General features: G+C 33.5%; 1 long non-coding RNA gene across 1 annotated transcript; it reads left to right on the forward strand.

Moving 5' to 3' along the window:
• The first annotated feature begins 6,839 nt into the window (after positions 1 to 6,839).
• LOC113333721 lies at positions 6,840 to 9,804 on the forward strand. Its single transcript, XR_003352255.1, has 6 exons — positions 6,840 to 7,153; positions 7,377 to 7,415; positions 8,423 to 8,480; positions 8,691 to 8,828; positions 9,098 to 9,166; positions 9,423 to 9,804. It is a non-coding gene; the product is annotated as an uncharacterized LOC113333721 (long non-coding RNA).
• The last annotated feature ends 6,058 nt before the right edge of the window (positions 9,805 to 15,862 follow it).

Consider the following 15,862-nt stretch of genomic DNA (forward strand, 5'->3'; position numbering starts at 1 on the left):
GAACCACCATTAAGATATTAGATATGTAAAGCCCATAATTAGTTAAAGTATTACTAGATTTACATCTTAAAATTGAAAAGAATCCCTAAATTAACGTTTTTTCCTAAAATTAATTAACCACAAAAGACTTGGAATTCTTTTTAGAAAACACCCACTCCTTAAATTAATGTTTTTCCCTTAAATTAATGTGATAAATTACAATCCCTAATATATCTCCTAGAAAATCTTCTCTCCTAATTTTTATTTTCTCACTTATCTGGTTTAGTTCAGTTTCAAAATGAAAATATAATACTTCTCTCTTCTCGTTTTCATTTTCTCGGACTCCCTTATTCTCTCCCAATTAGAAAGAGTGAAAGCACAAATTTTCACTCAAGGAAAAGTGAAAACAGAAATTTTCATGGTAAAAATTATAAGGTCAATAAATTAATGAGAGTGAAAAACAAAATTTTCATTTAACACTCATGTAAAAATTTTATTTTCACTTAGATTATAGATGAAAAATGAAAAATCAAAAATTCACTCCAAATACATATGAAAAAAAAAATTATCACTCGAGGAAAAAAAGAAATTATCACTCGAGTCACAAGTGAAAAGAAAAATTATCACTCAAAATACAAGGTAAAAATATAATTATCACAATAACTATGATCCTCGGAAATTTCCACATTATCGAATTGTTGTTTTTCTCCTTAAAAGAAGAAGAGTCCGCAACAGAAAAAGCAGAACAGAATCCTGATATTTTTTTATTTTCGAAAATATTTTGACCAAAATCATGATTAGATTTAGAAATTATGTAAAGGAATAACTAACTGCCTAAATGTTAAACACCATGAGAATATTGTTGCAAATTTAAATTTGTGTTTCATCGTTTCGTAATTTTTAAGAATCCGAAAGAAAAGATATAGGAAGTGGAAAATGAAGAAAAGGGAGGTGGTTTTGAAAATTTTATCGACCAATGAATCGAACTATAGTCACCTTGGTTTTTTAATACTTGTTATCTAAAGACTTAAATGCTTAGACAAGTAAAGCTCCCACGTTGAGCGGTGAGGAAACTCTCATTTTCTATTGGCCGAAATAAGGTTTTTGTGGCTTTTGAGAAACGGGAGTTTTGGTAAGGACACTTGGAAACATATGATTGGTTAAAAAAAATAGATAAATAAAAAGGGAACCCTGCCTTACCGTGTTTCTAACTCTAAGGAATAGACATCAAAACCAAATTTAATCCCAAAATAAATGAATAAGAAAGGAAACCTGACTTATCGTGTTTACCGTGTTTTGAACATTAAGAAAAATACATCAAACCAAATTCAACTCGAAAATCTTTAGAAATTTAATTCCAAACCCGTGAACCTAATGCATATCCTTTTCTTTTCTCTTTTTTTGCCCGACATATTTTTCTTATCAAAACCATGTCGAACGTTCCAAGGTTTCTTTATCTGATACTTCCTTCAGTTTTCCATTGGAGTTAATGTATATTCTAGATACAAACAAATTATCGAAGAGACAATTGATCAAACAGTTACCATCTTTAAATAATTTATCAAAGATTCATATAATTGATCAACCAATTACCATCCTTAAGTCAAGGTACGAAAAGGTGTCACTAACCTTTAGAATAGTTTCCTTCCCTAAATATTCTTATTCCATTTGTTGTAACCTTAGATTTTTATTCTGCGTCAAGTCTTTGTTCATATTAGTTATGCTTACTCTGGATAGGCTTGGAAGTGAACCAAATTAAGAAAAATTTTGCAATGTTGATATTACATTAATTATGTTGTGTATAGTTGTGACGGATCAGATAATTTCCCTTCTAACAGGTTGATTTGGAACCCATTTAGTAAGGATAAACCCTCTGATGCATCACTCGAGAGCTAAAAATAAAGATATACATCCATTTCAAAATTCAAAACTACGAAAACTAATCAAGGACAGAGACGAGAGGAATTGTTTTTCTAACTCCGACAAAGTCAAAGAGTATCCTTACAATTTCTTAATACTAGTTTCTACAAAATAAAATTCATAAAATAGAAACACATATTTACTTGATTATTGAAGGATTTAGTAAAGTTCCAATGGACAATTTCCATAAATCAAACAAAATCAAAAACAAATCAAGTACCATGAATTTAATATCAAAGGAAACATTCAGCTCATTTATACGAGTTTACGTTAGTTTAAATTAAGCACATAGGATAATTCATTACACTTAAGATCATGAGTCCATATTTAAACTTAGATTAAACCAATTTAAAGGCAACATATACTGTAGAAAATGTAAGAAATGCACAGGTGACCTTTATATATAATTCATTTGCAAAGTATAAGCACTAAGTATATTTCGTTAAATAAAATAACGCCCAGTCCTAAACTTACATCAAGCAGGTCCAGGTAGAAAATATGATATGTGTACAGAAAACCTAAGAACACCATTTTACAAAATGAAATTGAATATACAACACAACGAGATAAAACCATGGGACAAATGCCGATACTGAACTACCCCATATAACCCGTAATACACATATTATAGACGGAAGCAAAAATACTAGCTTTTGCTCAAGCTCTTTGCCGGTTACTGCCTCAGCCTCGCCTCTTACTTTGTGAGAAAACAGAACAAAACGGGGTGAGCCATAGCGCAGTAGGGGTTACGAAGTAATGTATCGAAAGATAAATCTATCAAAATGTAAATCTTACTTATATATACCAAAATCAAGATTATAAAACAAAGCATGGACAACTTAGGCAAGTTAAAAAGTGGTCAAGATTTGTTCTCCCAAAATCTAAATCTATGGATGTTAGGATCCTAAGAGAAAACTACTAAAGCAAATTTATTTGGATGGCCAAATCTTTTAAAGTTCTGAAACGCTTCTTCATGTTCGAGCACCGAAGAAAGAGAGGCTCAAACCCTAGCAACAACAAACCTCAGAAGAATTGAAGAATCAAAACCCCGTCTATGAATCAAGGAGGAGGTAATTATTCCCGCTACTACCAATTGTATTGACACTTCAGGCTATGAATTTATAACTACTTATGAACTATGATTTTCCATTCTCACTTTCAACGATGAACTAAATTCAATCAGAACTGTGGTTGATTCCAAGAATATATTTTTTACACCTGCATATGTTGTGACACTATTCTATAGAAACCCTATAATCTATTCATTTTCGAAGGATGAAGATCGGTGAATTTTTGAATGTAAACCTTTCTCACTTCCCCTCGGTATTTCTAAGGTTATATTTCCTCTACATGCATATTTCAATTTTCTATCAATATCTTTTGCATAGTATTATTATCTGAATTCCTTCAAATCAGAGAGACCATTTCTTTGATCTATTTAGGTTTAATTTTTAAGTATAAGGTGGTTGTTCTGATTATTTTTCAAGGAAGGAACTGACGCTTCTGAAGGAACCAAATTCAGTCATTTTCTCTTTCTTGGATTCGTAATAGACCCAAACTTTGTGTAAGTAATCTCTCATCTTTTCTCTTTTTATATTGACATTTATTATGAAAAATTTTGAAAAAAATAGATCCACAAATCATTATCTTGGTCACTTTGTGGTTTATGACATAAGATTAATTTTCAAAATTTGTTGAAGTATGTGTGTTTCAAATCTTGATCTAAACATTACGTGACATAATTGTTGGATTTTGATGGTTCAGTCCATTGTGAAGGTAGTTCATTTTCTTTCTTTTACTTTTCATTCTATTAACTTGCAACTGCAACAATTTAATGTTTCTTCTGATATATTACAAGACTGATATTTGGGTTAAATTTTCGGAGAATTCATCGTTCTGCAACTAGACTTTAGTGGATTGAATATTTGATGTCTAATTCTAAGTTAAGTGGGAATGTCCTATCATAGATTTTCTTTAGGATCAGTAGATTTATACTCTTTGATGTCATACCATAGCTTTTATGTCTGATATGTTGTTTGATTTTGTTCTTCATTTAAATCTAGGAAACTCTAGCGGATCATGTGTAACTAATTTTCAAGTTTTGCAGAAGTTAATAAACTACCCAAGTTTGTGTATTTTACTGAAGATAAAATGTAGAATGACTTGACCGGATTAAAAGCGTGGTGGTCAATTTGCAACTTCTTAAGACAGCTTATGTAAAACCAATTAAAGTTGTTAGATTGCTAGCATACAACATTCTAATGGGTATAACAAGTTTTATTTTCTTTCAATACTGCTGCGATGTTAGAGAAAACATGGGCATTCTAACGGGTACCTCTCGCTGCCAGATCTTTGTCAGTTCCAGATTACTTCCAGATAATAACAAGGCAGTAGGTTACAGAGCAGAGTTTGCTTTAATTGGGATTTGGATTCTACTTGACCGTTCTCTAAAGTATAAAGACAACAGATAGAGATTACGTGACTTCCTAAAATAATATGAAGATGAAGGTAGTTTCCACATATTCTTTCTCTTTCTCAAGTAAAAAATTTGATTAATGTGTAATGAATTTCGAATCGGGTTCTGAATAGTACTAACATGTTCGTGTTGAATCATTCTAATTGATTATGGGTTGATAATTGCAGGGGTTATGTCTAAAATGATGTTGCTGATGGATACTGCACTGACCGTTTCAAAGGAAAATCTTGGTTATCCATAATTCTAGATTATACGTCATGGTACTTCTTTTTTCTCTTCTTGAGTGTATGCCGTACTCAGTATAAGTACTATCCATGAATACAGAATTACCTTAGTTTGGGAAGCAATGAGTACTCTTATTTATGAGCATGGTTATGTTCATTTAACTGCATACACGGTTGATAGTTAGATTCTGCGAGGATTCATCCTATGTTACCTGATGTAGTTTCGTGTCATAGAGATCATGCAAATTTATATATGACTAAAGAGTAGTAGTTGCTGATAAGCTTTTGGATTAATATCAATTCTCTTTAGGAAACATATCACTATTTTATGACAACAATGGCAGGAACTCTGAAATGAATTAATTTATGTAATCAGTACTTAGTTATTGAAGATGTGCATGAGCTTGAGTGCTTGAGAGATGAGTGCAAGATCTTAAAGAAAATATAAATCATCATATCCGAGGAAAGCATGAAACCTAATAACGAACCGCTTTTTGGTTTCTTTATGCTTTTTCATTGTTTATTCGCACTCACTAAATTTTGTTTAATGTTTCGTCTTTGAAGCTATTGGTTTTTTATATATCGATATAGGATATGTGGTCATTTTTCATTCCCCTTAACATGATATATGAACGTATAAATTTGATTTGCTGACGAGTGAAATAGACTTGATGTTGCATACTTATTATAGGAATATAAAAACTGGCCTAAATAAATATTTTCACAGATTTGCTAAAGGTCTATAGTTCTGACTTACTGGCCGAATGAAGCAGGAACTAGGTATAAGACCGATATGTTTAAGGCTTCGTATTTAGATTAATAACTTCTGGGTATGGGTTAATTCTCTTAGAATCCCTTTGAGTCGGCGTAGAACCTGCATGTTGGAATTTCTTAGGGGTTAAAACTCTCCATTATCCAGTGATTTAGTCAAAGTGGCCGTGACCGTCTTAAGTGTATATCTAAATCCTCTTACGCAATCAAACTGTCTAGCTTATTTGGGTATTCGATTTCTTTAAGTTTAGTTTTGTGTACACTATTATACCAAGGAGCCATGTAACTGTTCTAATGTTCAATAAATAAAAATTGTTTTGTTTTATACGTTATTTTTAGAATGATTGTTGTTGATGCTATTAGAGGAGGAATAATTTGGGGTTACAAAGAAGTTGACGAATAAAAAGTTGAGGAAGCCAGGCGGTGTCAAGGAAAAGAAGTAAGATAATGGCGTTTTAAACCGAATGGTAAAATGGTAATTTGAAGAACCTAACATTGATCAAAAGATGGTTATGATGTTGGACTCAGTCTGCAAAACGTCATCAACAGTCGGCTTGAGTTCTTAAGTGAGTTATAGGAAATTGTAAATCTATGCTTACGGTGGGAGGGATCATGTACTGTGACTTGAATGCATATGGAATTTGAGAGTTGTTTACATTTGTTTCCCTAGCCTAAATGTTCAGTTTTAAATGTCTGATGCATCTCTAATGCACAATAGCTGTATAGGTTTTATCATGTAGAACTTTTGACCTTTTATTTTTTTTTTTATTTAGTAAGGTTAATTTAACATTTAAAAGTACTATTTTAATATCATTGGATAACCTACAAAACAAAATGGTCATTTGGAACGAAGGCACTATATGAAATCTATTTAATTGTTCCTTATGTGATTATGTTCAATCCATTTCATAGTACAATTTGTACTGTAGTGGTACTTCAAAACTACACTGGTGTAGAGGCGTTAACTGCAATTATCCTATTTGTCTCCTCCAAATGGACAGATCAACAATTTACAAAAACATTTCACCAGATCGAATCCTTTATGGTCCTATATTGCGTACCACACTGGAAGATTGAACGCACAAAAGTATTCCAGTTGTGCTCAAACACGCAAGAGGATATCTAATCATTACATACGCCAGGATTTAACCTATTAGTGTATTTTCGTGCCCGTGCTGTTACGACACGGGTTAAGGGATAGTATATTTATCTTACAAAAACAAACGTATTTTTCCTAATCTGATGGTTCTAAATGGGCGTTTTATGACGATCGACGGGTGCTATTCCTTTAAAAATGCAGAAAAGAGTATGAGATAAATCGTGGCTCAAAATACACTCCCTTTTTACGCTCTCATCCAACGTCTCAGATTCGATTTCGACTCCCGTAATTTTTCTTACAATCACAGTTATAAGGATAAGTTTCCAAAGATAAGACGCCGTTAAATCCAATTTTATATCAATTGCCAAAAATAGAGTCCTGATTTATGGTTCTGCGCCTTCTCCTCCTTCGATCTGCATACGTTACGCACATCAGAGAAAATTTCCGAAAATAATCTAATTTTTAACCTAATTTCAATGGTAGAGAGTTCTTAACATAATTTCCATCAATTATTCATAAGTTACGGAAAGAAAAATCCCCATTAACAGCTCTATTATTCTGCTAATCGAATTCTGAAGATGTTCAACTATATAAACCTCATGAGAGGTTATCTCCCAAAGGTTCACAATTGCTTCTTCACCATACTCTTCAAGATTAATCGGGCAATACTCGACTCTGTATTCCGTAAGTTTGATTATGGGCATTTTAAATTTGTTATTTTTTCTGAAATGTTCCTTTGATTCAGTTGTTTGAATCGATTGGGTTTGCCAATCAATCTGTGGAGATGCTCAACCTCATAAACCTCAAAGACCAAACGCTGTCATTTTATTTCTTCACCTACGTTTTTTATTTGTTAATTTTTCTTAAATTTGATTTGATTTCTCAATCTTTTGATGTATTGATGCAGATTTTTGGATATTGAGAAAACAGCTACCATCCATCTCAGGTAAGTTACTTAAGTCAACACTAAATTATCCATCTTCCTTTGTTGAGTTTGTCAGATTCTGTGTGTAACACTTACAGAGCAAGTTGCTTCCACCGGAGTCTAGGGTTTTTGTGTGTGTTAATTTTGAACATAAAAGTGTGATTTTTGTAGAGCTAAGAAAAGTATACTATTAGTTCATTCTTTTGTAAAAAGCATAGCTTTCTGTCAATTTTGAGTTACATAAGATCTTTAGAGTAATTAACTAAGATGTGTGTCTTTCATTAGTATTGTGTTTGGGATTTTCAGTGCAAATTATAGTCACTTCATTTAGGAAAGCAGCAGGATTTAGTTCAGCGGAACTATATAGAGAATTAGCCTTAGGATGCCCACTGTCTAATGATGTCATATATATACCAATTTGAGCAACATGCAAGAATTTAGGGGAAGAATACAGTTGCAGTAGTGGGGTAGTTGAAGGTTCAATACTTAAATTTGTTGATCATCAACTATATCAGCGACGGGAACTTCAATTCTAATTTGAAGGTTGAATACTTAGAATGATACACACGCTACGTTGAGTTTTCAAATTAGGTAGTCAGAAAGATCGGTTTTTGTACCCATAGGTAGTCATGTACTTGACTACTTTTTGCACCCGTAGGTAGTCCTGTACTTGATTCAATTATATTTTCTTAGTTTTGTTCCAAATAATCCTCCATAATTTGCCCGCCATGTTTCGTACACTAACGCTATCTACGTTTCCATCCATTCCTCGGTTCAACCTGTTTATTTGAAGGCATATGGATGGTAATGTTTCTAGCATTACTTTGTGAAATGGTTCCATAATAGGCTTCTCGATAAATTTTGAACCGTGTTCAAGTGTCATTCTTCAATGTTTTTGTTTTATTTAAGTTGTTTGTAGTTGCTTTTACATTTGGGCAAGCTTGGAATTAAAGTTTATGTTTAAGTTGGTGTATACTTTTATCAGACTGATTGGTTATGTTTTCACTCTGTAATGTTTTTTTTTATAGGTTTCAAGACTACCAACTTCCATCAAAAGAACAAAGGGCATTAGTTAATTAGAGAAAGGTAATTTTTCTTTTGGTTGTATCCCCTTCTTCGGTGTGCGATTCAAACATCTAGGAAGGAAAAATATGAAGTTGGAGGGCGATATACTAATATATTCAGTTTCAAGTGAAAAAACTGTATATTAAGCATCATCTACTTGCTAGCTAGAATCCTTTTCTTTTATCATTGGGCTTATTCCATGGAACTTATTGTTGAAAATGATTTCTGCAGGTTTTTTAAATAAGTAAAATTCTGGATTAAGTTATAGAGCTGGGTGTGTTGCGTACATATATTTGGGTGATTGTTAGAGAATAGAAACGGCATACTCTTGATTTGTTCCATCCAGTTTCGTTGGTGCAATGGTAACTGGTAAGGCTATCTGGAAACATTAATATATGAATTGTGGTGCGTCGATTTAAAAATAGTTACATTTTCTAAGTAATCCTTTCCGACATAACATGCAATACTCTTATTTCAGAGTTCATTTTGATTGTTCCGTCCATGTAATGTTGATTGCATTGCTGCTGACCAACTAGATAGGGAGTTGCACTGATTAGTTGTTTTATTGTTAACATTTGGGTTGTTATCCTAAAGTCATCAGCCGTTTAATTAATTGATCTTGCTTGCTTTTGATGTAGGCTATTATCCTCTTGAATGGTTCATTGTCCCCAAGGTTCCAGTCAGTTAATGATCCTTCTAACACAATGGTGAGATAAGGCTCTTCTATGTTCAAAGTTAATTAGACTTATGTATTGCTACTGATAACCTGTAATTCATTTCGGTTATTTGTTGTGGGGCTTGATTCTTGATTCTACCTTCTTGATTTTCTTATATGTAAATTTCATTACGGGAGGAAAAAGTGTACGATCATATACTTTTCTTTGTAGTATAATTTATTTGCAATATTATTTCTTTGAAGTTGATAGACTAGATTGATTAACTATTTTCTTCTATATTTACCAGGTGGTGGAGAGATAAGGACAGGATCTAATGTTTACTAATGACGAGTGTTGTTAATTTTTGAAAATTTGTCGTCGTTCATGTGAACCTAAGGTTCTTTTAATTCTTGAAGTTTGATTTAGGAAAAATATAGAGAACACAAAGTGTTTTAAAAATCTGAATCTAGGGAGTAATGTTTCATTTGTGCGACCTTGAAGATGGATGGACGTGGTGGCGTCTGTTAGCTATGGGGAAGATTAAGATTATGGCTCAATTATTTGGAAATGTTGTTTTCGATTTATCTATCTCAAAGAGTAATTGTCTCAAAGAGTTACCTATCTCAAAGAGTCATTGTAACGTTTTTTTTTATCCGTGATTGTAATGGAATATCCGAATTTTTGTAATAGTCTCGATATACTGGATAATTACCCGTATCCCATAATTACCCGTTATTTTTATCGGGCCCGGGTCCATGAAAATTGGAGCCGGTCCGGTTCTGGGTCCTATGATATCCGGGACTCGGAAAAAGTAAGCCGTAAAAGTGTAGCGGTGGAAATAATCCCAATATTTTTTTTTCTTCTTTCTTTTGGGTGTCGGACTCCTCATAATTGATAGGTAAAGTGGAGGAAATCGGTCAAGCATCGAGGAGTCAAGAAATATATTAACAACTGCGCGCCTCATGACATGCGTTTCAAAAGGTGTTTCTTTTGAGATGTCTCGTTAGAGTACAATGTTTCGTTATAGCTTAATTATAACAAAATCCAGCTATGTTTAAACGTTGATCATATTTGATACACTTTGTAGTGTAGAGAAATCAGATGGAAATTCAGTTTCGGTATGCTTTTTATTTTATGGACACTCAGTTTCCGTTTTTCAGTTGAAATGGATACTTAGTATTCGTGACATTTTACACGGAAACTGAGTTCCTGTTCCGTAAAATTCATTTGTTTGACCTTTTTCATTTAGATTTCACTCACATCCGATCTTAATCATCCATCATTATCAATGTTTTTTTTTTGCCGTCAGATCTTGACGGCTATTTTTTCAAATTTTGAGAAAAATATCTACAAATACAAAGCCTTTTAATTTTCACGATTGCTAAAAGAGGTTACCGGAATTAGTAGAGGGTTACTGTTTCATATGAGACAAAAGAGTTACATCCGATCATGACCGTCGGATCACTCATATGGTACCCCTACTAATTTTGATAACCCCCTTTAGCAATCATGTTAATTTTAACCAGCGAATCACACTAAATCACCATCAAAATCGAAAAGGGGAAAAAAGAGTTTGAGAGGGTTTAAAGAGAAAGAAATAGAGTGAAAAAGGAGAAGTGGTAAATACGTGTGTCTACCGGATGTTTATACTTTATAAACGGATACTCAGTATCCATTTAGATCAAGTCAATGCACTGACTTAAACGAATAATGAGTACTCATTTGACACTATTTACACGAAAGTCTACTGGATGTTTATACTCCACAAACGGATATTCAGTATCCATTTGGGTCAAGTCAAAACATTGACTTAATTAAACGGATACTAAGTATCCCTTTGACATTATTTAAACGATACGTAGTTTCCGTATAGTGTAGCTAAGGAATAAAAACACACCATAGTGAAGTTTCCCTCAAATAGGCTATAGCTAAGGGAAACGACACACCATAGTGCTTGGCCTAAGAAAATAATAAGAACATTATATTAAATTTTGCTGTGTCATATGAATTGATAACATCCCATTTTACAGTAACACAAGCACAATCCCGGGCCGTTACGGCACGGGTCATAATCTAGTACTAATATAAAGAAAAGAGGTATTTTGGGTGCTTTTGGTGTCATACCGTGGAAATACCTAAATTATCCCTCAAATAATTCTACTAGCATGTATTTTGGGTGGTTTTGGATATTTTAATTGGGTGATCAATCAATTAGAATATCCAACCTTGGGTTGTTGATTTATGTTGATTGACACTTGAACATTGGTCTGTGGTACCGTTCAAGTTACTCCTCTTATTCAACCGGGCTCGCAGATTTCTATTTGCTGATTGCGGATTGAATTAAGAGTTAGAGATATTAAACTCTTTGATATACTTTTTTCTAGATTGAGTCTGACTGTCTAGTTGATTCTCTAGAAAGTGTATTGGAGTAAGTCCTCTCATATTTCCAAACGAATTGTTTGGTGTGGTTGTTAGACCCCCGCATTTTCATAGCTCATTAGATCATTTTAGCAAATAGGGCATGCATGGATAGTTTAAATCCAACAATTGCAAGTAAAATTGGTTAACTAGCCTAATAATACCCATTTGGTAAGACTCGAAAGTTCAGGGATTACCCATGGAAAGAAATCAAGCTACTGCTCATGATTATAAAAGGAACTCCATTCAAATATTTTATCAAACAAGTCATCTGCCAAATATGAGCACCATTTACCACTTAATAACGCATTGAAAATCCAGCACTTATGCAACAGGAAAGACAAATCAAATTCTTACACGATTCAGATTCATGCTCAAAAACAACATGCATTACAATCATGGAAAAATTACAGGGATTTAACACGAGAAATAAACGAGCAAAATTTCGAAGTAGAAATTGAATAGAAAGAAACCCCTACCTTAGCAACGATAAATCTGGAGAGTGGCTGCATGCCAAAGAACCAAAATTCCTCTTTGTTATAAATGGCATTGGAAATCAATTGAACCGTGGGAATAAAATTTCAATGTAACACAGAGAAAATTGTTTCTCTTTTGGAGTTGGTAACAGAGAAAAGAAATACCCCTAGCTAGTTGCTCGTCTAAACGCATGTCGACCATGCTCTAAATATCTAGAGCTTTCTAAGGCATTTACTAATCATGCTCACTAACTCTACTAGGGGATACTTATTGAGTAAAAAAAAAACCAATACCGAGTTTATGGTACTTACCACAATTATACATTCTGTATAATTAATTTTTTTTGTAAATAGACTCCAGCTGAGTCACAGTTGCAAAAGGAGTAGAGTCATCTAATCTAGGATGATGAGAATTCTCAATATTGGATTTATCTACTAATAGTTGTTCTAAGATACAAGGGGGGGGGGGGGGGGGGGGGGGGGGGGGTGATTGTGGTTGAGTTTAAGGGCCTAACAAACTTAGCTAAGACTTCCGCAACTTGATTTCCTAATCTACGAACAAAATGGAATCCCAAAAAAGTAGTACAAATATGAGCTATTATGTTTGCCTCATTGATACAGACTTTAGCACGCCAAGAAATATCTTAATTGTGTCCATGAATGAAGTTGAAAGTACTTTCACAGTCCCCTTCAATGCTGAAATTCTGAATCTGCTTCTCCTTGGCCCAAATTGCCGCTTGCAACACCCCTATAGCCTCTGCCTCTCATGGGTCTGAGCTTGTTGACTAGCATGCACGTCCTCCTTCACAATTTCCTGCATCATTCTTCAAAATTATAGCATAACAAGATGGTAGAGATTCTGAAATCCATGTTGCATCAACATTGATCTTTAAAGTATCTTTACTTGGAGCCTCCATACTGGGGTTGGTTTTTTTTGGTATACCTGGTTAGATTTAGTTGTTTTCTTTTTCTTGTAGACGAAAAATCAATGTGTCTCTGTATTTCTAAAGCTATGTTACTGGCACATTTAACTTTATTTTCATACACTCTATCACATCTCTCTTTCTAGATAAACCACATTTTAGTAAGGCCAATTCAATGTACATATTTTACTTAGGGTTAGTCATCCAATTCTTACAGAGTTCTAAAATTGTACTTGAGGTATCTAAAAATAAAGAGAAAGGGTTGGGGGAAGAGTTCCGTACTTCCTTAGCATAAGGACAATGAAACATGAGATGTTCAGTTGTTTTTATTTCTACTTTACACATGGTACAATGAGGGACTACATCTTTAGCCTTTCCACAAAGCTTAGCATTAGTAGGCAGCGCATTTTGTAAGCATTTCCATAGAAAAAGCTTTATTGTTTCTGAAATATAACTTCCACAAAGATTTCCAGAATGACTCAGCAGAGATAAGCTAATTATGTCAAGTCCAATTTCATTCAATTTATCATAAAACAATTTAACTGTATAGTCCCCTGATCTAGCTAATGTCCAGCGAATTTGGTCTTTTCTAAGGTTTTGGTCCTTATTCTTAAAAAGATATATCTGACTAATTTTCTGCACAATATTTTCTGGGAAATTAGAATTGAGTAAGGGAATATCCCACGAACAAGTTTCTAGGTTAATAAAGTCTAAGACCCGAGACAAATGGCTATTGCTAGTGTTATTAAGATTGTTAATGGTATCTTCTAACCCAGGTATCCATTTATCATTCCAAATATTAATGTCCAGACCATTGCCTACTTCCCATATACTATATTTTTGAACTAGTTCTAATCCTCGCCTAATACAATTCCAAGCCCAAGAACCTCTAGTTGAAGCTTTGGTTCTAAATGGAGATTTGTTCCTAAAATATTTTGAACCCATTATTTTTTCCCAAAGGGCATTAGGTTCTTTTATCTGTCTCCACGTTACTTTTGCTAACATTCTGTATTAAGGTCGCATGCACTAGCTTCCACTCAAACGGGTTAAGTTTGAGCTCGAAACCAAACCGAAATTTTAGTGGGATTACAATAGTGCTAGATGTAAGCATTCTTATTCATGTCCAAAAAGAACGAAGCCTTTGCTTATTTGATGTGTAACTTATTTGTGGTTTACTGTGTTAAAATTGAGGTTGTATCCATCACTTTTACAGTTCTATTTTGTTTTCATGACTACATGAAAGGGAAAATAACGTTGATGCACATGATGTAATGCTTCTAATAAAACTGGGTACAAGAGTTATCATATTGTCTCGAGATAATTTATGGAGGACGCATTGTTGGACGAATTTACTCAGCTTTTGTCTATTACTAGGTATTTTAGTTTCCTTCTATTATTAACTAAATAACTGTTTGATTGTTTTTAGATTTTGTAAATGCTGGTGGTGAGGAGGGTATATCCACCTTTCTGAAAGTAGATATTCGATCCATCTTCGCACCTACAAGTACAGATTTAGTATTGATAATTTATTGCTACGGCTTGACATTGTAATTGAATTGCCTTTGAACATGCACATTAATGTCGATATCTTTCTTGACATAAAAATCATAAGAGATTTACGATACTTACAAATCCAAACCCATTATAAAAAAAATGTTTTTTAACTTATATTTTGGTGCATATTGGGATGAGTTTCACCACTCGAGTGTGTTAAATTGAAGATACACTTGTTAAGTAGATGACTGCTGCAGCAGTGGAAGGTTGACGGAAATATACTATTAACTTTTTGGATATTATAACTGTCATTTTATTTTTATGATTCTGTGTATTTATAAAATACATGAAAGATGTGTAAATAAGTTGTTTAAGTATATGGGTGACGTAGTAAATTGGATAGTTTTTCACATGAAAGTAAATCAAAAACAAAACTAAACTTATGCTTTCTACTCTGCATTTTTTTTCCTCCTCCGACCATTTTCCGCTTATCAGTATTGTTCGACATACGATAAGTAAACGATTCACGCCGGTAAAAATACGTATACTAATCGGCTAAATGAAATGCAAATTTAGTTAACTCCATTGTCAAAAATACGAGACGTAAAAGAAATCTTTAAGTTCGTTAATACACAGTTATTACCTTTCACATTATACTCCATAAAAATTTGCACCCCCTATAATGCTCGTCTAAGTCATGGGACCCACCTTCTATTACACCACTTCACAAAAGCATAACACGTTGCAGGTGAACACCTGGTTGTCTTCGCCCTGGCCCTTGCCTCGGTTCCCTTTTAATGCTCTCCTTTTCCTCATCGTCTTACGTTCCCTCAGCATTTCATTACCATCTTCTTCTATCTTTTAAAAAGAAGCCTATTAGTGGGGCGTCACATTCCAATAAAGGAGTCTCCTCTAAAAAGATAAAAACGGATCACTTATAAGTAATTTAAAAAATCCCTTATCTAAAATAATTTTGTAATAACTAAACAACCATTGTGTGGTTAGTGCTAATAATCTACCCAACTAATAATTAGATTGATAAGATTTTTTGTATAATTAGTGATAAAGTTGAAAAAAAATGAGAAATTACGGAAATTTTTCTCTAACTAAAACCCTAGATTTTAAATCACCGAACCAATGCTCTTTTTGTTTCTCAAAATTGATGAAAGTAAGTAAAAAAATTTGAAAATTTTAGCTTTTCAGAGCGGTTTACGGTTGGGTTTTTCCTTCATAACCAACCGTAAAACAAATTTACGGTTAGGTGATGATGAACTCCTAACCGTAACTAGGTAAAATTAGGAAAAGCCAATTTTAAACCAGTTACGGCTGGTTTTTTTGGTCAAAACCCAACTGTAAATCAGTTACGGCTGAGATTTTTTTTGTCGAACCCAACTATAAAACAGTTACGGCTGGGTTTTTTTGATCAAAACTCAACT

The sequence above is a fragment of the Papaver somniferum genome, unplaced genomic scaffold (assembly GCF_003573695.1).
Source record: "Papaver somniferum cultivar HN1 unplaced genomic scaffold, ASM357369v1 unplaced-scaffold_133, whole genome shotgun sequence".
Classification (NCBI taxonomy): Eukaryota; Viridiplantae; Streptophyta; class Magnoliopsida; order Ranunculales; family Papaveraceae; genus Papaver; species Papaver somniferum.